Here is a 26,432-nt window from a genome sequence, read left to right on the forward strand (position 1 = left end):
GGTAGGCTCACTTCCTCTCTCCAAAGCCTCCAATTCTTTGTCCCCAAAATGATGGGATGGATGAGGTGACTTTCAAGGTGTCCTCCAACCTGAACTTGTGAAGACTCTTGGAATCTTCTCAACTCAAGAGAAACATAATTAGCAGGTAAATGCTGGCTATTCTTATTGAAACTTCTGATTTAATCCAACCCTTTCCATCATGTGGTTGACTGTGGACCTCCATCTCAGAGCATGTATATTTATTCAGATTCCCCTTGGCACTGAGCCTGGGTTCTCCAACTCGGAGGAGTGGCATGGAGTCTGGAGAAGCATCTCTCCTAGGCAGTGGCAGCTGGGTGGTACAATGGGTAGAGTGCAGGTCTTGACTCAAGAAGTAGTCGGTGTTGTCCTTCAGTTATTTTCAGTTACATCTGACTCTTCTTGTTTGGGGGTTTTCTCGGCAGAGATATTGGAGTGGTTTGCCATTTCCTTCTCCAGCTCACTTTATCTATGAGGAAGCGAAGCAAACAGGGTGAAGTGGAGCACTTAATAAATATTATCTCATTTGATCCTCACAACAGCCCTGAGAGACAGATGTCATTATTATTTCCACTTTACAGATGAAGAAAATGAAGCAAAGAGAGGTTAAGTGACTTGCTTAGAGTCACACAGCTAATAACTCATAATGATTTGGGTCAGGAAGATCTGAATTCACAATCTAGCCCTAGGTCACTTAGATGCAAGGTCAAGTCATATAACCTGTCTGCCTCAGTTTTCTCATCTGCAAAATGTGGATAATAATAGCCTGCTTCCCTTGGCTTGTTGTGAGGATCCAATGTAATGGTAATTATAAAGCACTTACCAAAGGGTCTGACATAAAGCAAATGTTATATAAATGGTCTCTATTATTATTTTTATCTTACCATAGAAATAATAGGCTGGTTGGGGAACCACAGCTGGCTTAAGAGGAAAAAATAGCCCTCTCTCTTTGCTGCAGTCTTTGCCAACATCTCTTATTGGCTGACACTGTAATTACTCAGAATATCCCAGGAGCACAAGCATTGAACTGCTCCAGGGGATAAACTTCAGAATTTAATCACCAGAGTCTTCAGCAAACTTGCTGAGTCGTCAGTTTTCCTGGACGAGAAACCTGGACTTGGAGAGTCTGATTACGAACGGTATGAAATACTGCTTTTCCTTCTTGTACAAAAAATGCTGCACACTGAAGTCCTCTTTCAGGATGGGACAAAGCCAGAGTAGAGGAGATGACGGTACTTGTCTCCTAGCTACAAAGAAAAATGAAGACTCTGTTCTATATAATTACAAAATCTGGAGACAAACTTGGCAGCCATTTAGTTCTCCCCCCACCATTCCCATTTTACAGATGGGGAAATTAAGTTGGGGAAGATGAATGATTTGACCAAAGTTCCATAGCTAGTAATTTTTTACAAAATATTTTATTTTTCCAACTACATGCAATGCTAGCTTTCAACAGTCATTTTTTAAAGAAAGATTTATTTTGAGTTTCACAATTTTTCCCTCCCTCCACACAGAAGGCAGTCTGTTAGTGTTTACATTGGTTCTATGTTATACATTGATCTCAGTTGAATGTAATGAGAGAGAAATCATATCCTTAAGGAAGAAAAATAAAGTATGAGATAGCAAAATTACATAATAATATGATGCTTTTTCCCTAATTTGACAGTAATAGTCTTTGGTCTTTGTTCAAAGTCCGTAATTCTTTCTCTGGATACAGATGGTATTCTCCATTGTAGATAGCCCAAAATTGTCCCTGATTGTTGCAGACAGTCATTATTTTTGTAAGTTTTGAGTTTTAGATTTTTCTCCCTCCTTCCCTTCCACCCCCTCCCCCTGAGGGAGAGCAATCTAATATAGGTTATACATGTATAACTATGTTAAACATATATCTATATTAATCATATTGTGATAGAAGAATCAAATCAAAAAGAAAAAACTGAGAGGGGAAAAAACCTAGAGTATATAAATCACATTTTTAAAAAATGAAAATGGTAAGCTTTGATCTGCATTCAGACTTTATAGTTTCTTTTCTGGATGTGGATGGTAATTTCCATCACAAGTCCTTTAGAATTGTCTTTGATTATCACACTGCTGAGATGAGCAAATAGTTGATCATCACACAATGTTGTTATTAGTGTATGTTTTTCTGGTTCTGCTCACTTCACTCAGCCTCAGCTTATATGCAAGTCTTTCCAAGTTCTGAAGCCCCATTCCTTATGATTTCTTACAGAAAAATAGTGCTCGCTTACTTTCATATACCATAATTTGTTCAGCTTTTCCTCAATTGATGGGCATCCCTTCAATTTCCAATTCTTTGCCACTATGAAAAGAGCTGCTATAAATATTTTTGCACACAAAGATCTTTTTACCCTTTGTTGTGATCTTTTTGGGATACAAACCTAGTAATGGCATTGTTGAATCAAAGGGTATGCACAGATTTATTGCCCTGTGGGCGTAGTTCCAAATTATTCTCTAGAAAAGTTGGATCAGTTCACAACTCCACCAGCAATGCATCAGGATCCCAGTTTTCACACTTCTCTTCCAACTCGATTATTTTCCCGTTTTTTTTGTCAGATTTGCAATCTAATAGATGTGAGGCGGTATCTCAGAGTTGTTTTAATTTGCATTTCTCCAATCAATAACGATTTAGAGCATTTTTTATATGACTATTAATTTCTTCATCTGAAAACCGAGCGTTCATATCTTTTGACCATTTATCAATTGGGGAATGATTTGTCTTCTTATAAATTTGACTCAACTCTCTCTATATTTTAGAAAATGAATCTTTTATAAGAAACATTAGCTGTAAAAATTGTTTCCCAACTTACTGCATACTTTTTAATCTTGGTTGCATTGAATTTGTGCAAAAACATTTCAATTTAATGCAATCAAAATTATCCATTTTGTATTTCATAATGTTCTTTATCTCTCTTTTTTTGGTCAAAACTGCTCCCCTTTCCATAGATCTAACAGATAAACTATTCCTTGTTCTTCTAATTGGCTTATGGGATTACCTTTTATGTATAACTTGTACCCTTTTCGACCTTCTCTTGGTACAGGTCTAGTATCTGCCATGCTATCTTTCAGTTCCCCCAGCAGTTTTTATCAAAGACTGACTTCTTATCCCAGAAGCTAAAGTCTTTGAGTTAGTAGAGTACAATAGTCATATATTCCTGGGATTTTTTGTACTTAATCTATTCTACTGATCCATAATCTATTTCTTAACCAGTACCAGTTTTGATGACTGATATTTTATAATATAATTTTAGATGTGGTAAAGCTAAGCCACATTCCTTTGCATTTTTCATTAATTTCCTTGATATTCTCAAGCTTTTGATTCTCCATATGAATGTTGTAACTATTTTTCCTAACTTAAAATAATTTTTTGGTAGTTTGATTGCTATGGCACTGAGTAAGTAATTTTACTTAGGTAGAATTGTCATTTTTATCAGTTCAGTCTACCCATGAGCAATTGACATTCATCCAATTAATTAGATCTTATTTTTATTTATGTGAAAAATGTTTTATAATTGTTTTGAATATAGTTTCTGAGTTTGTTTTGGCAGGTAGACTCTCAAGGATTTTATGTTGTCCATGAAAAACGTATTATCTCTTTCTATCACTGGTGCTGGGCTTTGTTGGTAATGTATAGAAATGCTGTTGATTATATCCTGCAACTTTGCTAAAATTGCTAATTGTTTCAAGTAGTTTTTTAGTTGATTTTTTGTGTCCTCTAAAGTATACCATCATATCCTCTGCAAGTAGTGAGAATTTTGTTTCTTCACTGTCTACTCTAATTCCTTCAATTGGCAAAGCTAACATTTCTAATACAATATTGAACAGTAGTGGTGATAAGGGGCATCCTTGTTTCACCTCTGGTCTTTTTGGAAATACTTCTAGCTTATCCCCATTACATATATGATTTGTTGATGGTTTTAGATAGATATTGTTTATCGTTTTAAGGAAAACATTGATTTATTCCCATGCTTTCTATTGTTTTTAATAGGAATAGGTGCTGTATTTTGTCAAAAGCTTTTTTAGTATTTGTTGAAATAATCATATGATTTCTGTTAGTTTTGTTATTGATATAATCCATTACACTGATAGTTTTCCTAATATTGAACCAATCCTGCATTTCAGGCATAAATACTACCTGATCATAATGTTTTATCTTTATGATAACTTGTGTAATCACTTTGATAATATTTTATTTAAATTTTTTGCATGAATATTCATTAGAGAAATTGTCTATAATTTTTTCTGTTTTGACACTTCCTGATTTAAGTGTCAGCACCATGTTGATATCATAGAAGAAATTTTTACCTATTTTTGTTTAGGATTTTGCAAGGCAATGGGATTAAGTGACTTGCCCAAGGCCACACAGCTAGGTAATTATTAAGTGTCTGAGGTGTCTGAGGTCAGATTTGAACTCAGGGACTCCTGACTCCAGGGCTGGTGCTCTATCCACTGTGCCACCTAGCCGCCTGATTTTTACCTATTTTTAAAATAGTTTATACAGAATTGGAATTAATTGTTTTTTAAATGTTTGTTATAATTCACTTATGATTCCATCTGGCTTGGGAGATTTTTTCTTAGGGAGTTTATCGATGGCTTGTTCAATTTGTTTTTTCTCAAGTAGAGTTTTTTAAGTATTTAATTTTCTCTTTTGTTAATCTGGACAATTTATATTTTTGTAAATATTCATTCATTTCACTTAGATTGTCAAGCTTATTGGCATAGAGTTGGGTACATTAGCTCTAAATTACTATTTTCTTCCTCATTGGTGGTAAATTCACCTTTTTCATTTTTAATATTGTAATTTGGTTTTCTTCTTTTAATCAGATTAACCAAAAGTTGATCTATTTTATTGTTTTTTTATAAAACCAGCTCTTAGTTTTATTTATTAGTTCAATAGTTTTAATTTTGACTTTTATTAATCTCTTCTTTGAGATTCAGAATTTCTAATTTGTTATTTAATTGGGGATTTTTAATTTGTCCTTTTTTTTAGTTGCATATTCAATTCATTGATCTTCTCTTTCTCTATTTTATTCATGTGAATTTTTAGAGATATACAATTTTCCCTAATAACTGCTTTGGCTGTATCCCACAAGTTTTGATATGTTGTCTCCTTATTGTCATTGTTTTGAATGAAGTTATTATTTCTATGATTTATTTTTTGATCTACTCATTCTTTGAAATTAGATTGTTTAGTTTCAATTAATTTTTAGTCCATTTTTTCATGGTCTTTTATTACACATGATTTTTATTGCATCATGATCTGAAAATGATGCATGTAATATTTCTGACATTCTGCATTTGATTAAGAGATTCCTATGCCCTAATACATGGTCAATTTTTGGCAAGGTGCCATGTAATGTTGAAGAAAAGTTATATTTCTTTCTATCCCCATTCAGTTTTATTCAGAGTTCTATCATATCTAGTTTTTCTAACACTATTGACTTCCTTAGCTTCTTTCTTAGTTATTTTTTGGTTGGATTGATTTAATTCCAAGTGAGGGAGGTTGAGGTCCCCCACCAGAATATTTTTACTGTCTATATTCTCCTGTAATTCATTAAGTTCTCCTCTAAAAATCTGGATGCTATACCACTTGGCACATACATGTTTAATATTGAAATTACTTCATTATCTATGGTACCTTTTAGGAAGATATAGTTTCTTTCCTTCTTTTTTAATGAGATTTATTTTTACTTTTGCTTTATCTGAGATAAGCATTGCTACCACTGCCTTTTTCACTTTAATTGAAGTATAATATATTCCAATCTAGCCTTTTATCTTTACTATGTGTGCAACTCTCTGTGTTAAATGTGTTTCTAAACATCATGTTATATACAATCATCTTGTATTTAAATCTACTTTGCTCTTCACTTCTGTTTTATGGGAGAGTGCATCCCATTCGCAGTCACTGTTATAATTGCTAACTTTTCCCCCCTCCATCCTATCTCCCCTCCCTTTATACTTTTCTTTCTCCTTTCAGCCTATCCCTCCTCATCAGTGTTTTGCTTCTGAATATCATTTCCCTCAATCTTCCCCCTTTCTGTCAGACCCCTTCCTTTTCCTTTCCTTTTTCCTTTTCTTCTTCTTCCTTGCCCCAGCTTATTCTTCAAAGAATTATTTTATTCAATTAGCTTTTGCCTCTTCTTTTCCATTTGAGCAATTTTATTTTTAAAGGATCTGTTATCTTTTCCCATTTGTTTTTTCATTTGGCCAATTGTATTTTTATAGGATTTGTTTTCTTCTGTCAATTTTTATACTTCCTTTTGCAAGATGTTGAATTTCTCTTGCATTTCTTTTCCCAATTTTTCTAATTGATTTTTAAAATTCTTTTTGAGCTCTTCCAAGAACTCTTTTTGGGTTGGAGACCAATTAATATTCTCCTCTGAAGTTTTATATGTAGTGCTTTCTCTGCTATCCTCTTTTGAGATGGTGTTTTGTCCAGCTTTATTTCTAAGGTAACTTTTTATAGACCTTGCTTTTCTCTGACCTTTCTTACTCATTTTGAGTTTTATTACTGGACAATATCCTAAAGTTCTTGTGTTGGTGGAGGGGTGTGCTTGTAGATCTTCATATTGAAAGCCCTAGAGGCAGGCTCACTGGCCTGGAGCCAACCTTGTTGGGAATGCCAGCTACTTGCTCTCTGGGCCATTTGTATTGGGAATGTTGGTAGCTTCTTCACTGGGTTAGACTGTCGAGTTTGGGAACTCTAGCAGCTTGTTGGTCATCCAGTCTAGTCGGGCCAGCTGAATGGGGGTGTGAGGTATTATGTTGGAGTTCTCCCAGATGGTCTGTTGTGCCATTGACCTGCTGAACTGGACTGTAGGGGCCTCCACTGGAGATCTCTCCTGTAACTGAGAACCTCTGGTTGATCCTCACCTTGCCCTCATGTCTGTGCACGGATTTTTTGTTCCCTGCCCTGAACATACTCATATCCACCTGAGACAAGCCTTGTTGGATGATGCTCCACTCTGTTCTTTTTGTAGGTTCTGTCACTCCAAAATCCATTTAGAAGCTTGATTAATGTTATTCTAAGAGAAACCTGGGAGAGCTTAAGAAATTACCAGGCATTTCCTGTCATAGCTAGTAATGTTAAAAGTGAGATTTGAATCCAAATCCAGGCTTCTTTCTCCTGTACTACATTGGATCTTGTTTAGCGATTCTCAACCTGGGATCTGTAAACTTTGCTTGAAATGATTTTTTAGATGTTTCAACAGAATTTTTTCTGATTTATAATCTTAAGTATTTTATTTTATAGATTTAAAAATGATTCTGAGAAAGATTTTCCAGACTTCCAAAGGGGTCTTTTACTCAAAAAAGTTAAGAGAACTAGGAAGTGCCATAGTACACAGAGTTTAGAACTTGGAGTCAGGAAGACCAGAGTTCAAATTCAATCTCAAATATGTTCCAGCTGTGTAACCTTAGACAAATCACCTGACCTTTCTTTACTTCTTTTTCCTCATCTGTAAAATAGTGATAATAATGACACCTGTCTCTCAGGGTTGGTGTGAGGATCAAATGAGATATTTATTAAGTGACTGACACATAACAGGAGCTATATGAATGCTAATTATTCTTGTTAGAAATCTCTGATTTAGTCTAGCCCTCTCATTTTACATGAGGAAAATTGAGACTGAGGGAGTCTTGGTCACAAGTGACTTGTTGCAAGACTTCTTTGCGGGGCAGCTAGGTGGCATAGTGGATAAAGCACCGACCTTGGAGTCAGGAGTACCTGGGTTCAAATCCGGTCTCAGACACTTAATAATTACCTAGCTGTGTGGCCTTGGGCAAGCCACTTAACCCCGTTTGCCTTGCAAAAACCTAAAAAAAAAATTTAAAAAAGACTTCTTTGCAACTAGTCTAATCCCCCCGTTTTGCAGATTAGAAAACTGAGGCCCAAAGTGTCACATAGATGGTATCAGTAGTTGACTTTGAACCCAAACCCTTTAACTCCAAAGTCAATTCATCTTTTTTTTGTATCATATGACATCTAGTCCAGTCCCTTCCTTTTACAAATGAGGAAACTGAGGGAAAATCATAGGAGGGAACCAACCTGGGACAGCAAGGTCACATAGACTGTAAATAACTAAGAAAGGATTTGAACCCAGGACCTCAGACTCCAAAGCCAATGGTCTTTCTACTGTTCTCCCATATGCCATATTCTTATAATTTGAAAGATTTTATTTTAAATTTTATGTCATGATAGTAGACCCAATAAGGAAAAGCAATAAAAATACATAGAATTAAAATTTTGAGACAGGAGTTGTATGAATCAATGACCTGTTTAGAATTTTGAAAACTCTATAAATTGTCATAGATAACACTTTATATACCTAAATACTGAAAATTGTTGCTTTTGAATCCTGATTTAATAACACCCAGTCATGTATAAGGACCCCTGTAGGCTAGATGTTTACTTAGAAAACCAAAAATTAAATTCTATTGCACTATTATTTTTTAAAAATATTTCCTAATCACATTTTATTCTGGTTCAGATTTATGAGTCCAAGACTGCCTTGTTAGATACTTCAGCTGGAGTGGAAAGAATACTACACTGGGAATCAGGAGCCCTGGGTGGAAATCCTTAGCTCCAAAGTTCACTAGTCGTGTGACCATGAGCAAGTTATACTTTTCTGTTGACTTTGTGAAATGGAACCAATGATTCTTGTCCTATTTGCTTTTTCCAATATATGGAGAAAAACACTTCATAAATTTCAAGAACTCTGTGAATTTATTTCATGACCACGCAGCAAGTTTAATTATAGGAGAAAGCTTAAATGAGAAAAGATTTTACCCGTGGGACTTACAGTAAGGAGAATTAATTCATTCTCTAAGTGTTGGACCTTGAACCTAAGATTTGGCTCACGGTTTCCCCTCCCAGGGTCACAGGTTAATGGAACATTTTTATTTTTATAGCATTTACAATTTAAAAGTGATTTTAATAACCAACATTTATACATCCCTTTAAAGCTTATAGAGTATTTTTATATGTTAACTCATTTAATCCTTATCCCTGTCACGTAGGTGCTATTATTATCACCTGGGTTTTACAGATGAGGAAACTGAGACTATGAGAATTTAAGTGATTTGCCCATGCTGATCTTCCTGTCTCCATTTTTGGTGCTCTATCCATTGTACCACCTTATTGTCTAGGCACAATAGCCTTGTGAGATGGGAACGATTCTAGATTGAGAACTGAAGGAAACTGGAAATATATCATTGAGTCTTACCTTCTCATTTTACAGATGAGAAAACTGAGGTGTCTAGGTAATAGTTTCTGAAGTACAATTCAAACCCAGGTTTTCCTGTTTTTAAGATCAAAGCCCTATCTACAACACTATGATGCCTTGAATAGAGATGGATCTTTCGCCAGATGCTTGTTTGGCAGAATTGTTCTCAGTAACTTTATTGTCCCATACAACTCATTTTAGTTCTGGGAATTTGAAGTATCACACATTCACAGCCCAGCTCAAGCTTCCTTCCTGGGTCACATGGCTCCTCTTAGTCCAGTTTTCTTATGATGTATTCCCCAGTCCATCTCCCTGTGCCATCTTTCCTTTCCCCCCCACAAAGTCCTCGTCCCCAATGCACAAGTAGTCGTTCCCCCTTAAGGTGTCTCTTTTATATTTTGGAGGCAAAGTTTCTCGCTTCTCTTTGGGATTCCAGTTTCTATTTCTTAACAATAGCTATAATTATTCACTATCCTCTTTTCTTTCTTTTTCCTCCCTTCTTTTGCCAAACCACCCCACTTAAGTAGCAATTAGTCCTTAGAAGGGTGCTACATTTCCCTTCCAAGTCAGGGTTGTTGTTGGTATTTGTCCTTCATTCTCAAAGTGGATCATGCAATCAGGAAGGTGATGCCAAGACTTGCAAGAGAATTGGATTTAAGTAAGGAAGGGCTGTGCAAAGTCAGGGAATGGAAGAAAAGTTCTCCTAGTTTCTCATAAACTATTTGATATAGTTGTGCCCTAAGCTGGAGATTGTCTGGACGACTGGGACCAAATTAAAATAGAAAGAGGGGCTGCTAAATATTAGAAGGCTGCATATTGAATTAGAAAACCACATATCAACATTATCTATGTTCTATTGTATCTTTAATTATTTTGCTAAAATATTTCTTAATTACATTTTTTTTAAATTTCCTAGTTACATTTTAATCTATTACTGGCCCCTGACTCTGGATAGCTACTGGCAGCCTAAGAGCCTGTGTTTGATACCTACCTTCTCACCATTTTAACACTTTGGTTACCATAATGCCAGGAAACCTTTTCTGTAAAATATATTCAGTATGGTAAGAAGTTTGTCCAGAGGCAATATTAAATGACTCATATTAAAAATCTCATAGCTATGGTTCCTCCCTATCATATTTTTCATGGTGATTCTTCTAAATCTTTTCTTTTTGTCCTCAAACCACGACTCTCTCTTTAACCTCTATACCCAGAGCACATAAAAGCTTCCAATGTCACTAAATGAATATCAGTCATCTACTCCTCCAGATTCAGAAATGAAAGATCTGAATTCTAATAAAACTACTGCTTATTTAATAACTGGGTGATTCTGAGCAATTTCCTTCCCTTCTCTGAGTAGGCTTCACTTACTTCATTTGGCAGTTGACAGGCTTGGAACACATCACTTTGAACATTCTAGCACAAAGGAAGAGTTAGCATGAACCCAATATTTCTGATCCATGAATTTTATCTAGACAATGTGGACATTAACTGGTGTGGGGATGTTGTACAGAGAACTCTCAGCTACCATTTCGACTCAGAAGTTCCTTAGGATTCTGTGATTCCACAATTCATGCAGGATCCTCCATCTCCAGCCTCTTGGGCATTTTCTCTGACTGTCTGCCATGCCTGGCAGACTCTCCTTCCTTATCTCTGCCCTCTGGCTTCCCTGGTTTCCCTGGCTTCTTTCAAGTGCCAGCCAAAATCCTACCTTCTACAAAAAATCACTGATCACTTTTTTTTTTGAGGCAATCAGGGTTAAGTGACTTGCTTAAGGTCACACAGTTGATCAGGTCCTCCTGACTCCAGGACTATACCTAACTGCCCCTCCTGATTACTCCTAATATTAGTGTATCCCTTCTGAAATTATTTCCAATTTATTATATATCTATATATATTTACAGTATCTCCATCTCTATTTCTACATACTATATATTTATATCTAGATCTATATGTTTATCTATATCCATATCCATATATGTGTAAGATTTATTTATTTTTGTTGCTGTTCAGTTTGTACATAGTAGTTTTTATGTTGTCTCCCTTCTTAGAAGGCAAACCTCTTGAGGGCAGGGTCTGTTTTTTCCTTTCACTGTATCCCCAGCCCTTACACAAAGCCTGGCTTATAGTAAGGGCTTAATAAATGCTTGCTGATGAATTATTGACTACCTGCCTGTAGCTATAGCATAGGTTATGGCCACAGGCAAAGCCATTGTATTTGCCGCTGGCTGAACCTGTACAACATGGGGCTTTTATCCCTGTCTGCAGGTGGATAATAAGGGCTGGCTCCAATCAAGATTTATCAACCGGGCTTTAACAGAAGATTATTAGGAATGTATTTGTCAAGAATCTGTGATTCACACAATAGACAAAACAAGGAAAGCAATCAGGAGGTATTTGTGAGGAGGTGTTCACAAAACTTTGCTAACTCAGGAATATTGAGAGAAGCACCAGAATTGTTTACTACAGGCTTCCCTTAAAGGTTTTGAGTGGCTACCATTTGTTTGTTGAATTGATTTGAATGTGCATCCCACTTCCAGGACCATTTTTGGCACTGTCTGCAAACCAGCCACCAGATTCATGAGGCAAAAATAAAATCCTGAGTTGCATAGATGCCTTCCAATTTAACAGTCATTCTGGGGAATTCAGTACTGAATTTCCCTTTCTATTGATAGAAGCCTTGAAACATTCTGGTTTGAATTCCACTTCTACTCTGTTTCTTTTCTTATTTTGTGTGTGGATCATATAGGCAAAATCAAAAAGGCAAAAGTGATTTTAAATTTCTACAACTTATTTTCCCCCATGGCTGGTAGATAAAGGACTGGACTTGAAAGATCTAGGTTCCAGTCCTCTCTCTGACATTTACTCCATGATCTTGGACAAATTCTTTCTCTGAGCCTCAGTTTATTCACCTGCAATAGAGGAGGTAATACTGTAGCATCTGCCACCTAGTTTTGTTGTGAATAGTGTATGTAAGGGACTTTGTGAGTTTAGAGACATGGATGAAAATAAAAGGTCACCCTATGAGAATGAGAGGTCACTATGTGTCAATGATGCTAGTTGCTGGAGATAGAAGTACAAAATAGAGGACAAATTTGTCCTCAAAGGTTTACATTCAATAGGAAACACAACACACAAAAGACTGTTTTGACCAGGGAGGTGTCCTTTGGTGTGGAAAGTGGTGGTAGTAGCATTAATATAATCCATGTCACCAGGGAGGTTGAGGCTGCACAGCTTTTTTTTTTTTAGTTTTTGCAAGGCAATGGAGTGCCCACGGCCACCCAGCTAGGTAATTATTAAGTGTCTGAGGCTGAATTTGAACTTAGGTCCTCCTGACTCCAGGGCCTGTGCTCTATGCACTGTGCCACCTAGCCGCCTCACACTGTGCCACCTAGCTGCCCCTGCACAGCTTCTTGATTTTTGTGTCCACATTGTCTAACAACAACATGATGAGTTCCCTTCCCCTGGAGGGTGGGGGAGGAGGATGTCAGGCTGCTCAAGGATCGACAAACTACATACCACCCCTGCCCCACAAATGGAGCAGATCAAAGTTCCCTTGGCAATCAGCAGTGGGGGCCCACTACGTTTCCAGACTAAGTGAATTGGGAAGACCTAGTATCAAAAAAAAAAAAGGGGGAGGAGGAGTAGTAAAGTTAAGTGAAACTATAGGACAATAGACTGGCATGGCCTCTACAGGAACAATGGCACAGTTGATATGATTATGGTTCTAGGATGGAAAGGGGTGAGGAAAGCAGCATAAAGGAATGGCAAAAAGTGAGATGGTAGGTCTGGATATGGTGGGTTAGCTCTGGACTTTTCCTTACCCCCAACCAATATCAGGACATTAGGACAGGAGGTCCAGGGATATAAAAATTTAAGTTCTCTAGGGCTAGTGTGTAGAGAAATGACACCAGAATTAGGAAAACCTGACACAAATCTGGCTTTAGAAACAAGTCTAAAAAGACTTGTGACGGAAAATGTCATTTAAGTCTGGGGGGACTTGGGAATCTGAATACAGACCAGAGTATATTATTTTCACCTTTTAACATTTTTTTCTTTCTCATTTTTTCCCTTTTTTCCTGAGTCTTCTTTCACAAAATGACTAATATGGAAATATATTTAACATAATTGTACATATATAAGCTATATTAGATTACTTGCTGTCATGGGGAGATGAAAGGAAAGGGAGGGAGAAAAATGTGGAACTCAAAAACTTACAAAAGCATAAATGTTGAAAACTATGAATGGAAAAAATATCATAAAAAAAGAATAATACTATCATGGATGCTGTGGACAAGGAGTCTTAACCTTTAGTGGTGGCCCCAGGCAATTATCTCAGACTATACATTGCAAAGAACATACCTATCTAAATGAATAGAAGGAACTTCATTTAGGAACTACTTGGGCCAGTGAAATCCTAGCTCTGGGCCACCTCCAGTCTCCTCAAAATACCAACCCAGTTATTATTAATATCTGAGATACCTTGAAAAGAAATTTTGTCAGAATTAAGAAGTGAGGACTTCTAGGACAGAACTAAGATGGTGGTGTGAAGCTAGCATGCTCCCAGAGCTTTTCCCAGTGCAACTTTAAATGAAGCTTCTACACAGACATTAGAGCTACATTTCCCAACCAAAAAAGAGCAAAACAAACTCTCAACTCAAGATATCATGGAGGATCTTCAGTAAAGGTCTATCTCTTTGGGGGTGAAGGGAAAGTATAGCACAGTGTAGACAGGAGACTGGGAAAGCCAGCTGGAGGTTCTTGACCACAGTCCAGTCCAGGACCCGGCTAATGCTAGATAGCAGTCCAGTTCCCAGCTTGGCTAGATAGCAGACCAACAGGGAGGATCTGAACCCTTAGAAGACTGGATCAACAGACAGGACTGAATTGAAAACCCACCTCTACATAGACAATGACTAGATTTCACAGACAATACCTTGACAAGCAATAAACCCAGGGACTAAATCCTGACCCCAGTACAAAAAGCTTGAGACTATACTTTCTATATCTCCAAAGCAAAAGTCAACAATCAAAATGAGAAGAAACCCCAAAATTATGCTAACCATAGAAAACTACTATTCTGATAGGGATGATAAAATTTCCATCTCAGAAGAAAGCAGTGACAAATTACCTATATGGGAAGTCTCACAGGAGTTTATGAATTGGACAAAAACTTTATGGAAGAGCTTAAAAAAGATTTTAAAACCAAAGAAGAGAGGAAAAAGAAAAATTGAAAAAGAAATGAGAGCCATGCATGAAAATTATGAAAAATTAACTGAAGAAATCAACTCTTTAAAAGTAAAAATGACCAACTGGAAAAGGAATGAAACTCGTCAAAAAGTAAAATTGATCAACTAGAAAAGGAAACAAAAACTAATTAAAAAAAATAAAACCCTATAAAGTAGAATTGGACAAATAGAAACTAATGACCTTATGAGACACCAAGATTACAGAAAACAAATGAAAAGACTGAAAAAAATTAGAAGATAATGTAAAGTACTTTTTTAGGAAAAATAAACAACCTGGAAAATAAATCCAGGAGAGATAATTTACAAATTATTGGTCTACACAAAAGCCTAGATAAAAAAAAAATGCCTGGGAAACATATTCAGGAAATTATCTTGGGAAACTGCCCTAATATCCTAGATCAAGAAGATAAAAATAGTCCTTGATAAAATACATAGAATACCTGCAGAGACCTCAGAATAAAAACTTCAAGGAATATCATAGACAAATTCCAGAATTCTTAGCCAACTGAGAAGATACTGCAAACACTGAAAAAGAAGCAATTTAAATACCAAGCAAACACAATCATAATTATGCAGGACTTAGCATCAACAGTAAAGTGCTGGAGGGCCTGGAATATGATTTTTTCAGAGGGTAAAGATCTTGAATTATAACCAAGAATTAGAAACCCTGAAAAATTCAGCACATTCTGTCAGGGGGAAAAGATAGATTTTCAATGAAGTAGAGGACTTACAAAATTTTCTGATAAAAAAGACCAGAATTGAACAGAAAATTCAATCTTCAAATACAAGATTCAAGAGATGCATAAAAAGATAAATGGAAAAGGGGAAAAATACTAGTCAAGAAAATTAAACTGTATACATCCCTACAAGGGAAGATAACACTTGTAAATTATACTCTCTTAGGGTAGTTAAAAGAAATATAGTTAGAGAGAGGGTATGGGAATTGAATGACCAGAAAGTATTGCGCTTTAGCCAATTTCTCGGCTGATAAAAGTTGAATATATTTAAAGGAATTGTATTTAGAGGAGATGGGTATAAATGAGACATGAAGTGATGTTGATTACAAGGGTAATATTTCTGATTGAGACAGAGGGAGAGAGAGTACTTAGAGGATCTATACATAATTAAATCGTGAAGTGATCTTACTTTACTAAATATTTTTGTATCTAAGGGACTACTAAGTGGCAGTGGATAGAGCATTGGCTTTGGATTCAGGAGAATGGGAGTTTGAATCTGACCTCAGACACTTACCACTTACTAGCTGTGTGACCTTGGACAAGTCACTCTGATTGCCTCACATCCAGGGCCATCTCCAGTCGAACTGATTCATATCTGGCCACTGGATGCAGATGGCTCCGGAGGAGAAAGTGAGGCTGGTGACTTAGCACAGCACCCTCTCACTCAAATCCAGTTCATGTGCATCAACTCCCTGATGTCACAGACTTCTTTGAAAATGCAGGACATAGGGGCTGCTAGGTGGTGCAGTGGATAGAGCACCAGCTCTGGAGTCAGGAGTACCTGAGTTCAGATCTGGCCTCAGGCACTTAATAATTACCTAGCTGTGTGGCCTTGGGCAAGCCACTTAATCCCATTTGCCTTGCAAAAACTAAAAAAAAAAATTAAGGACAAACATTATCATTATTACTATTACTTTATTATCTAGTAGTAAAATAATGATAATGAGAGTATACTCAGAAGGGTTGGATATAAATAGAATGTGAAATGATCGTGCCTTATTAATATTTTAGTTAACAAGGGTTATAATGTTATAGTTGGAATATTAGAGGGACAGAGGGAGAGAGTATAACTGATACTTTGGTTGGGGAGGGTTGTAGTATTAGGGTTTGAATGCTACATGGACAGAGTGAAAGAATGTGCCTGATATTTTGGGAAGGGCTGTAGTTTAGGGGTGGATTGCTATAGGAACAGAGGGAGAGAGAGTGGACATGATATGTTGGTTAGGGAGGGTTGTAGTGCTATTATGGGAATACTGTAGAGGGACTGGACTTGGAAAAAATCTTGAAGTAATTTTGATTTGCTTGATGCTCTGGCTGCAATTTGAGGGAATGTACTTGAGGGGTGGTATAAATGGTTCATGAAATGATTTGACTTTGTATGATGCTTTGGCTTATGAAATTTGTGTATCTATGGACAGTACTTGAAAAGAGGGTGTGGCATAAATTGACTATAATTTGATGTGATTTATGACTCTGTTTTGTTTATTTTATATTATTACAATAATCTTATAGTGAGAGTAATCACAAACCCCCTCCCACCAAAAAATGAGAAGCCTTAAGAATAGAGAGACAAAAATATATACTTCAATCTGTGTTCAAATTCCAATATTTTTCCCACAGATGCTATCACTAACTGTATTTCCATCCACTCTATTCCTCCCCTGTCTCATCTATTTCATTCTCTCTCCTTTCATCTTTTCCCTGTTCAGAAGTGTGCTGTATCTGAATACTCTCTCCCACGATCTTCCCTCTCTTCTATCACCTATTACCCTCTCCCCCCCCATTCTCCCTTACCCCATCCCCTTTCCTCTCATTTTTCTCTAGAATAAGATAGATTTCTATCCTATTAAGGGTGTATGTCATTTCCTTTCTGATCCATTTCTGATGAAAATGAAGGCTCACTCATTCCCCTTCACCTTCCCCCATTGTGCTCCATTGTTACAGCTTTTTTATTGACTCTTATGTGAAATATCTTAGCCCCTTCTTCCTCTCCTTTCTCTTCCTCCCAATACTTTCTTTATCACCCAATGACTCCATCTTTTACTATATGATACCATTATATTCAGCTCCTTTCTGTGTCCTGTCTATATATGCTCTTTCTAACAGCTCTTATAAATGAGCAAGTTCATATGAGTTATCAGTTTCTTCTTCCCATGCAGGAATACAAACAGTTCAACATCATTAAGTTCCTCATAATTAGTCCTTCTCATCGACCCCCTCTATGCTTCTCCCAAGTCCTGTACTTGGAGATCCAACTTTCTGTTCAGCTCTGGTTGTTTCAATAGGAAAGTTTGAAAGTCCCCTGTTTCATTGAAAGTCCATCTTTTCCTCTGAAAAAGGATGTTCAGTTTTGCTAGATAGTTAATTCTTGGTTGTAAACCAACATCTTTTGCCTTCTGGAACATCATATTCCAAGCCCTACTATCCCTTAATGTAGACACTGCCAGATCCTGTGTAATCCTGACTATAGAGCCACAGTAGTTGAATTCTTTGTTTCTGAAAGCTTTTAGTATTTTCTGATTGACTTGGGAGTTTTGGAGTTTGGCTATAATATTCCTGAAATATTTTCTTTTGGAATCTCTTTCAGGGGGTGATCAGTGAATTCCCTCAATTTCTATTTTACCCTCTGCTTCTAGGATCTCAGGGTAATTTTGCTGTATTATTTCTTGAAAAATGAAGTCTAGGCTCTTTTCCTGGTCATGACTTTCAGGTAGCTCAATAATTTTTAAATTATCTCTTCTGGATCTGTTTTACAGAGACCTTAATTCCTCCAAGATCTTATGAGAGGCTCTGACTGCTTTCTTGCCTGTGTTCAGGCTCTCCCCTCTTCCCTGGAGCTGTGAGGATGGTCTCTGCTCAGTTATGGTGGTGTTGTGGGGGCCCAGACTACAACCTGGATCTGAGTGTAGGCAAACAGCTGAATCCTGGCCCAGGGAGAGCAGTAGAGAGACCTCTGCAATCTCCCCAACCCCCTTACCATCTATGGACTGAGAGCTCCGGATGTGCTGGGTGGCTCTGCTGGCTCCTGCTGCAGGCTCTCATTGCAAGGCTGGTCTGAGGCCGGAGCTCCACTTCACACTCACTCTGGTACAGCAGAGTTCTCTCACCACCCCTTCCGGCTGTCCCTGATGATCCCTGGGCCAAGAGGTCTGGAAACCACCCCTTCTTCCATGGACCCAGGTGTCTGGCCCAGCTGTGCTGCGTTGTGGCTGCGATGTGGCTTTTTCTAACCTCTGTCCCGGTGGAACAGACCTTTTCTGTGGAACTTCTAAGTTGTCTTGGACTAGGAAATTGTATCACTCAGTCTTTCTGTGGGCACTCCCCCTTTAAATTTTGGCTAGAGTCATAATTTGATGGCTTTTGGAGTTTTGGGGGGAACAAATTTCCAAGAATTCCTGCCTTCAGACTGCCATATTGGTTTCCATTTTATGACTCTTTAGAAATGCATTTCTTTTTTTAGGTTTTCACAAGGCTAATGGGATTAAGTGGCTTTCCCAAGGCCACACAGCTAGGTAATTATTAAGTGACTGAGATCGGATTTGAACTCAGGTACTCCTGACTCCAGGTCCAGTGCTGTATCCACTGTGCCACCTAGCCACCCCTAGAAATGCATTTCTAATGGAACGGAAGAGGGTAGTATACTTAGGCAGTGACTATGAAGCAGTTGCTTATCAATCAATCAATCAACTTTTGAGAAAGGTATTTCTATAAGGATAGATAAAAGTATATTTTGACAGGGTTAAAACAATAAAGATATGAAAAGAAGAATTATACTTGGAAAAGGCTAAATTCTCAACAAATTTGACCCAAAGAAGGAATAGCACACATTCCCAATTGGGTTTAAAAATTTATCCTACACTACAGGGAAATAGCAGGGGAAAGGGAAAGAAAGGGGAAGAAGGGACTGATAAAAGGGAAGATGAAAGTAAAGTCAAAGTTAAAATTAAAAAGAAAAGTTAAAGGAAAAAGAGAGCAAAACATTGATGAAGAGGGATAAGAGGAAAGGAAAAGTATAAATAGGGAAAGAGCATGGAAGGAAATACAGAATTAGTCATCTTGGGTTATTTTTTTTAGGTTTTTGCAAGGCCACACAGCTAGGTAATTATTAAGTGTCTGAGACTGGATTTGAACCTAGGTACTCCTGACTCCAGGGCCAGTGCTTTATCCACTGTGCCATCTAGCCACCCCTAGAATTAGTCATCTTAACAGTAAATGTGAATGGGATGAACTCTCCCATAAAACAGAAGCAGATAGCAGAATGAATTAAAACCAGAGTCCCACAATAATGTTGTTTACAAGAAACACATTTGGGTAAAGGTAAAAGGTTGGAACAAAATATATTATGCTTCAATGGAAGTAATAAAAATCAGTAGCGATTCTGATCTTAGAAAAAAGCAAAACCAAAAATAAATCTCATTAAAAGGGATAAGGAAGGAAGGTACATCTTCTTGAAAGCACCATAGGCAATGAATGTATCATTATTGTATCATATATGCATCAATTATATTATTATTAAACACATATGCACCAAATGGTATAGCATCCAAATTCTAACAGGAAAAGTTAAGTGAATTACAAGGAAACATGGTCAGAAAATTATAAAAGGGGGTACCTCAACCTCCCTCTCTCAAAATTAGATAAATCTAACCACAAAATAAACAAGAAGGAAGTTAAGAAGGTGAACAAAATTTTAGAAAATTTAGATATGATAGACCTCTGGAGAAAACTGAATGGGGATAGAAAGGAATATACCTTTTCTCTATAGTACATGGCACCTATACCAAAACTGACACACACTAGGGCATAAAAACCTTACAAATCAAAGGCAGATATATTAAATGCATGCTTTTCAAATCACAATGCAATAAAAAAAATTACATGTAATAAAGGGCCATGGAAAGATAAACCCAAATTTAATTGGAAACTAACCTTATTTTAAAGAATGAGTGGATCAAACAAAAAATCATAGATATAATCAACAATTCCATCCAAGAAAATGACAACAATGAGACATCATGCCAAAATTTATGGGATGCAGCCAAAGCAGATTTTAGGGGAAATTTTACATCTCTAAATGCTTTTTTGAATAAATTAGAGAAAGAGGAGATCAATGAATTGGGCATGCAACTGAAAAAGTTAGAAAAAGAACAAATTAAAATCCCAATTAAATATCAAATTAGAAATCCTGAAAATTAAAGGAAAAATTAACAAAATTGAAAGAAAGAAAACAATTGATCTAATAAAACTGAGTTGGTTTTATGAAAAAAATTTAAAAATAGATAGGTCTTATTAAAAAAAGAAATAAGAAAATCAAATTACCAGTATCAAAAATTAAAAGGAGAATTCACCATCAATGAGGAGAGAATTAAAGAGAAAATTTGGAGCTATTTTGCCCAACTGTATGCCAATAAATTTGACAATCTGAGTGAAATGGATAAATATTTATAAAAGTCTAACAGAAGAGGAAATAACATATTTAAATAACTCCATTTCAGAAAAAAAGAAATTGAAGAAATCAACAATAAATTCCCTAAGAAAAAAATCTCAAGGCACAGATGGATTTACAAGTGAATTCTACAAACATTTAAGGAATAATTATTTCCAATTCTACATAAACTATGTTTTAAAAATAGAAAAAGTTCTGTCAAATTTCTTTTATGATACCAATATGGTGCTGATACCTAAACTAGGAAGAGTCAAAACAGACAAAGAAAATTATAGATCAATCTTCCTAATGAACATTGATGCAAAAATCTTAAATAAAGCATTTGCAAGTTGTGATTAGGATAATCCAGAATAATCAGGTAGGATTTATACCAGGTAGGCATGGATGGTCCAATATTAGGAAAATAATCGACATAATTGAACATATCAATTACAAAATCAACAGAAATCATATGACTATCTCAATAGATTCTGAAGCCTTTTACAAAATACATTATCATTCCTGTTATAAAACATTAGAGAGTATAGGAATAAATGGAGTTTTTCTTAAAATAATAAACAGCATCTATCTAAAACCACCAACAAATATTATATGCAATGGGGTAAGCTAGGAGCATTTCCAATAAGATGTGGAATGAAACAAATATGCCCATTACCACCACTACTATTCAACATAGTGTTAGAAATATTAGCTTTATCAATAAGAGAAAAAAAAAGAAATTTGGAGGAATTAGAATTGGCAATGAGGAAGCAAAGCTTACATATTTTGCAGATGATATGATGATATACTTAAAGAACCCTAGAAAATCAACTAATAAACTCCTTGAAAAAATTAACAACTTCAGCAAAGTAGCAGGATATGAAATGAACCCACATTAATCTCAGAATTTCTATAAACCAACAACAAAGCCCAAGGGTAAGAGAGTAGAAAAAGAAATTCCATTTAAAATAATTGTATTATTTTAAGACAAGACAAACCCAGAAACTATATGAACACAATTACAAATACTTTTCACACAAATAAAGTCAGATCTAAATAATGGAGAAAACATCAATTGTGGGGCAGCTAGGTGAGAACCGGCCCTGGAGTCAAGGGGACCTGAGTTCAAATCTGGTCTCAGACACTTAGTAAATTGCCTTGCTGTGTGACTTTGGGCAAGTCACTTAATCACATTGCCATAAATAAAAACTTTTTTTAAAAGTCTAAAAAAAAAGAAAAAAAAACATCAATTGCTCATAGTTAGGCTAAGCTAAAATAACAAAAATTACAATTCTATCCAAATTAAGTTACTTATCCAGTGCCATATCAATCAAACTACCAGAAGCTACTTTACAGAGCAAGAAAAATAGTAATGAAATTCATCTGGAGCAAGAAAAGGTCAAGAATATCAAGGGAATTGATGAAAAAAAATGTAAATGATGGTGGCCTATCTGTACCAGAACTAAAACTACTATAAAGTGGCAGTCATCAAAATTGCCTGCGACTGGTTAAGAAATAGTTTAATGGCCCAGTGGATTAGGATAGGTACAAAAGAAACAGTAGTAAATGATTATAGTAATCTATTGTTTGATGAACCCAAAGACATTAACTTCTGGGATAAGAACTCACTATTCAACAAAAACTGCTGGGTAAACTGTAAAATAGTGTGGCAAAAGCTTGGCATAGACCCACATCTCATACCCTATACCAAAATAAGGTCAAAATAGGTTCAATATTTAGACATAAAGAGCAATGCCACAGACCAATTAAGAGATAAAGAAATACTCTCACTGGCAGATCTTTGGAAAGGGGAGAAATTTATGAACAAACAAGAAATAGAGAACATTATGAAATGCAAAATGGATATCAAATGAAAAAGTTTTTGCACTAATAAAAAAAAGCAACCAGGATTAGCAGGAAAAGAGAAAGCTGGGAAATAATTTTCATAGTTCGTTTTTCTGATGGTCTTATTTCTAAACTATATAAAGAACTCAGTCAAATTTATAAGAATATAAATGATTCCCCAATTGATAAATGGTTAAAGGATATAAGCAGGCAGTTTTCAGATGAAGAAATTAAAGCTATATATAATCAAATGAAAAAAATGCTCCAAATCATTATTAGAGAAATGATAATTAAAACAACTACACTACGATGACAAAAAAGCAAAATGATCAATGTTAGAGAGGAGTGGGGAAATTGGGTCATTAAAACACTGTTGATGGAATTGTGAACTGATCCAACCATTCTGGAGAGCAATCTGGAACTATGGCCAAAGAGCAATAAAGATGATCATTTCCTTTGACCCATTAATAACCCATACTAGGTCAAAAGTCCCACATGTTTAAAAATATTTATAGCAGCTCTTTTAGTGGCAAAGAATTGGAAATGAGGGTATGCCCATCGATTGGGGAATGACTGAACAAGTCATGGAATATGAACATAATGGAGTACAATTGTTCTATAAGAAACTGTGAGTTGTTGGACTTTAGAGACTCAAAGAATTACAATTTCTGATGCTGTGTGAAGGGTGCAGAAGCAAGAGAACGTTGTACACATTAACAATAGCATTGTGAGTTGATCGACTATTATGGAAGCAGCTCCTCTCAACAGTTCAGAGATCAAGTACAACCTGGGAGACCTGTCATGGACAATGCCATCCACATCTGGGGTGGGGGGGAACCCAAGAAAAAACCAAACCCACAGAATCTGAATGAATATTGGTTTTGCTTTTTAAAAACTTCTTTTATGTTTTTCCTCCCTATCTCATCATTTTCTTTCTTTTCCCTTAGTCCTAATTCTTCTTACACAAAATGACTAATATTTAAAAATATGTTCAACAGAAATGTACATGGACAATTTTTATCAGACTACCACCAAGGAGAGGGGAGAAGGGAGGGGGTAGAACAATGTGTAACATATAAATATGGATTAATGGATTAATGCTGAAAACTACCAAAGGAAAGGTTAAATAATTTACTCAAGATTACACAGCTAGTAAATTCCTGAGACTGGAACTGAATTCAGGTTTTCCTGACGTCAGTTCTAGCACTCTATGAAACTGTACTATCTCTTTGCCCTCTGGGAGAAACATTTAACAGCATTTTATTAACTATCTACTCACCCATCCATCTATCCATCTATTTCTATACCATCTATCCAAAGTCTTCCACTGGTGGAATGGGATGAGGAGAACAATTTGTTCCAACAGCTATGAACCCAGTCGATATGGTATTTGCTGCCTGGCAACTCCAGGAAAAATGCCAGGAACAGAACTGAGGTCTGTATACAACATTTGTAGATCTGACCAAGGCCTTTGAGGGTTTATGGAAAATTAATGTCAAAATTTGGTTGTCCAGAATATTCATCAGTATTGTACATCAATCTCATGATAGCATGCATGCTCAGGTTCTGGATAATGGACATTATTCTTGAGATTTCCCAAGTCACCAATGGAGTAAAACAAGGATGTGTCCCATATTTTTTATGTTCCCATATTTTTATATGGGAATATGCTCCCATATTTTTAGTAAGATGTTTTCAGCCATGTGATCAAATGCCTTCAAGGAAAATGGACATGACCTCAAGGTCAGCTACCATACTGATGGCAAGTTTTTTATCTTAAAAAGCTAGAAGCCATGACCAAAGTGTAGGAAGTGTTGGTTCATGATCTTCTCTTTGCAGAGGATTGTGCATTCAATGCAGCCTCTGAAGATGAGATGCAACAAACTATAGATCTATTCTCTTCTGCTTGCACTCATTTTGGTTTAACAATTAACCACTCAAGAAAACCCAGGCTCCATCAGCCAGCACCACACTATGCATACGTGGAACCATTGATTATAGCAACTGGAGAAGTTTTGAGTACTGTGGACAAGTTCACTTACTTTGGCAGTGTCCTTGCCAAGGAGAAACACATTGGCAATGGGATTGACACATGCATTACCAGACCTAGCTCAGTATTTGGGAGTCTCCCAGTGTGGGAGAGAAGAGATATTAGACTGACCACCAAACTGAAGGTCTCCAGAACTGTTGTGTTGACCTCATTGCTATATGCCTGAGAAATCTGGACAGTCTTCCAGTGCTATGCCAGGAAACTGAATCGCTTCCATTTAAATTGTCTTAGGAAGATCCTGAAAATCACCTTGCAGGAGAAGATACCAGACACTGAAGTCCTTTCTCGAGCTAAACTGCCTAGCATTCCAACATTACTACAGAGAGGGCAACTACGAAGGGATGGACACATTGTTAGAATGCTCGATGAATACTTGCCAAAAAAACTATTTTATGGGCAAGTGCTCACAAGAAGCAATACCAAGACACCCTGAAGATCCCATTGAAGAACTTTAGAATTGACTCTACAGCATGGGAGACACTGGCACAGGATGGCCCAGCATGTAGTGTCCTCATCAGTGAGGGTTCTGCACTCTATGAGGAAGTGCAAAATTAAGCAGTTCAAAGGAAACGGGACATCTGTAAGTAAGAGGACCCACCCCAAGTGTTCCCATGGACTATTTGTGCCCAAATTGTGGTAGAACATTCTGAGCTCACGTTGGTCTGATCAGCCACAGTTGGACATAATGTCATTTGTTTCAAACATAATGATGTTATTTTGGTCTTCTTTGACAAGGAAGAACAAGAACCAACCAACCATCTATCCATTTATCATCTATCTATCCATCCTATATTGATCCATCCATCTGTTTCCTATCTACTAATCCATTTGCATATCTATCATTCTTATCACACTATCACTATTGCTATCACTCTAATTATTTTATCACTCTGTCTGCCTGGCTTGGCATTCCAGACCTTCCAGGATCAGTATGTCTGATGACCTCACACTTTTCCCACATTCCTTATCCTCCTCAATGCCCTGGTCTTTCCTGCCAGGGTACTTTTGTTCATCTATTTTCTCTGCCTGGAATATTCTTCCCTAAAATATTTTTAATGTTATTTTATTTTATTTTTTAAATCACATGCAAAAATAATTTTCAACATTCGTTTTTGTAAACTTTTGAGTTCATTTTCTTGAATCCCTCCCTTTCCTCCCCCTCTCATGACACTGAATAATTTGATATAGATTATAATGTACAATCATGTTTAATATATTTCCATGTTAGTCATGTTGTAAAAGAAGAATCACAACTAAAAGGAAAAAACATGACAAAAAGAAAAAAGTACATAAAACAAATTTTAAAAAGTGAAACTAATATGTTTTAAAGGATCTTCATTCAGACTACAAATTTTTTTCTCTAATTGGGGATGACATTTTCCATCATAAAGCTTTTGGAATTGTCCTTGATCACTGAACTGCTAAGAGGAGTTAAGACCAGGGTGGCACAGTGGATAAAGCACTGGCCCTGGAGTCAGGAGTACCTGGGTTCAAATCCGACCTCAGACACTTAATAATGACCTAGCTGTGTGGCCTTGATCATCATTCAATGTTGCTATTAATGTGCATGATCATCTCCTGGTTCTTCTCACTTCCCCTCAAACCTGTAGTCCTGGGAACTTTTAAAAATATATTTTGATAATTGCATTCGAGGTATTTAATTTCTTTTGTACTTTATTTTATTAGACATGAAGTTTTAGTCTCTAGGATCCATCTATCCAAGATGACTACCCCACATATTTTATTTTATGGATTTAAAAATATAATTTTGAGAACAGGTTTCACCAGAATGCCAAAGAGGTCCAGGAAACAAAAAGGTTAAGGACTCCTAGGCTGTGATCTCTAATGTCCTTTCTAGCCCTTCTAATA

At 36.4% G+C, this 26,432-nt stretch overlaps 1 protein-coding gene across 6 annotated transcripts in view; it reads left to right on the forward strand.

The window, feature by feature from the left end:
* Window positions 1-26,432, forward strand: part of CCDC63 (coiled-coil domain containing 63) — a 64,349-nt gene that overhangs the window by 13,480 nt on the left and 24,437 nt on the right. The window lies entirely within an intron of this gene.

This window comes from Macrotis lagotis, chromosome X (genome assembly GCF_037893015.1).
Source record: "Macrotis lagotis isolate mMagLag1 chromosome X, bilby.v1.9.chrom.fasta, whole genome shotgun sequence".
Lineage (NCBI taxonomy): Eukaryota > Metazoa > Chordata > Mammalia > Peramelemorphia > Peramelidae > Macrotis > Macrotis lagotis.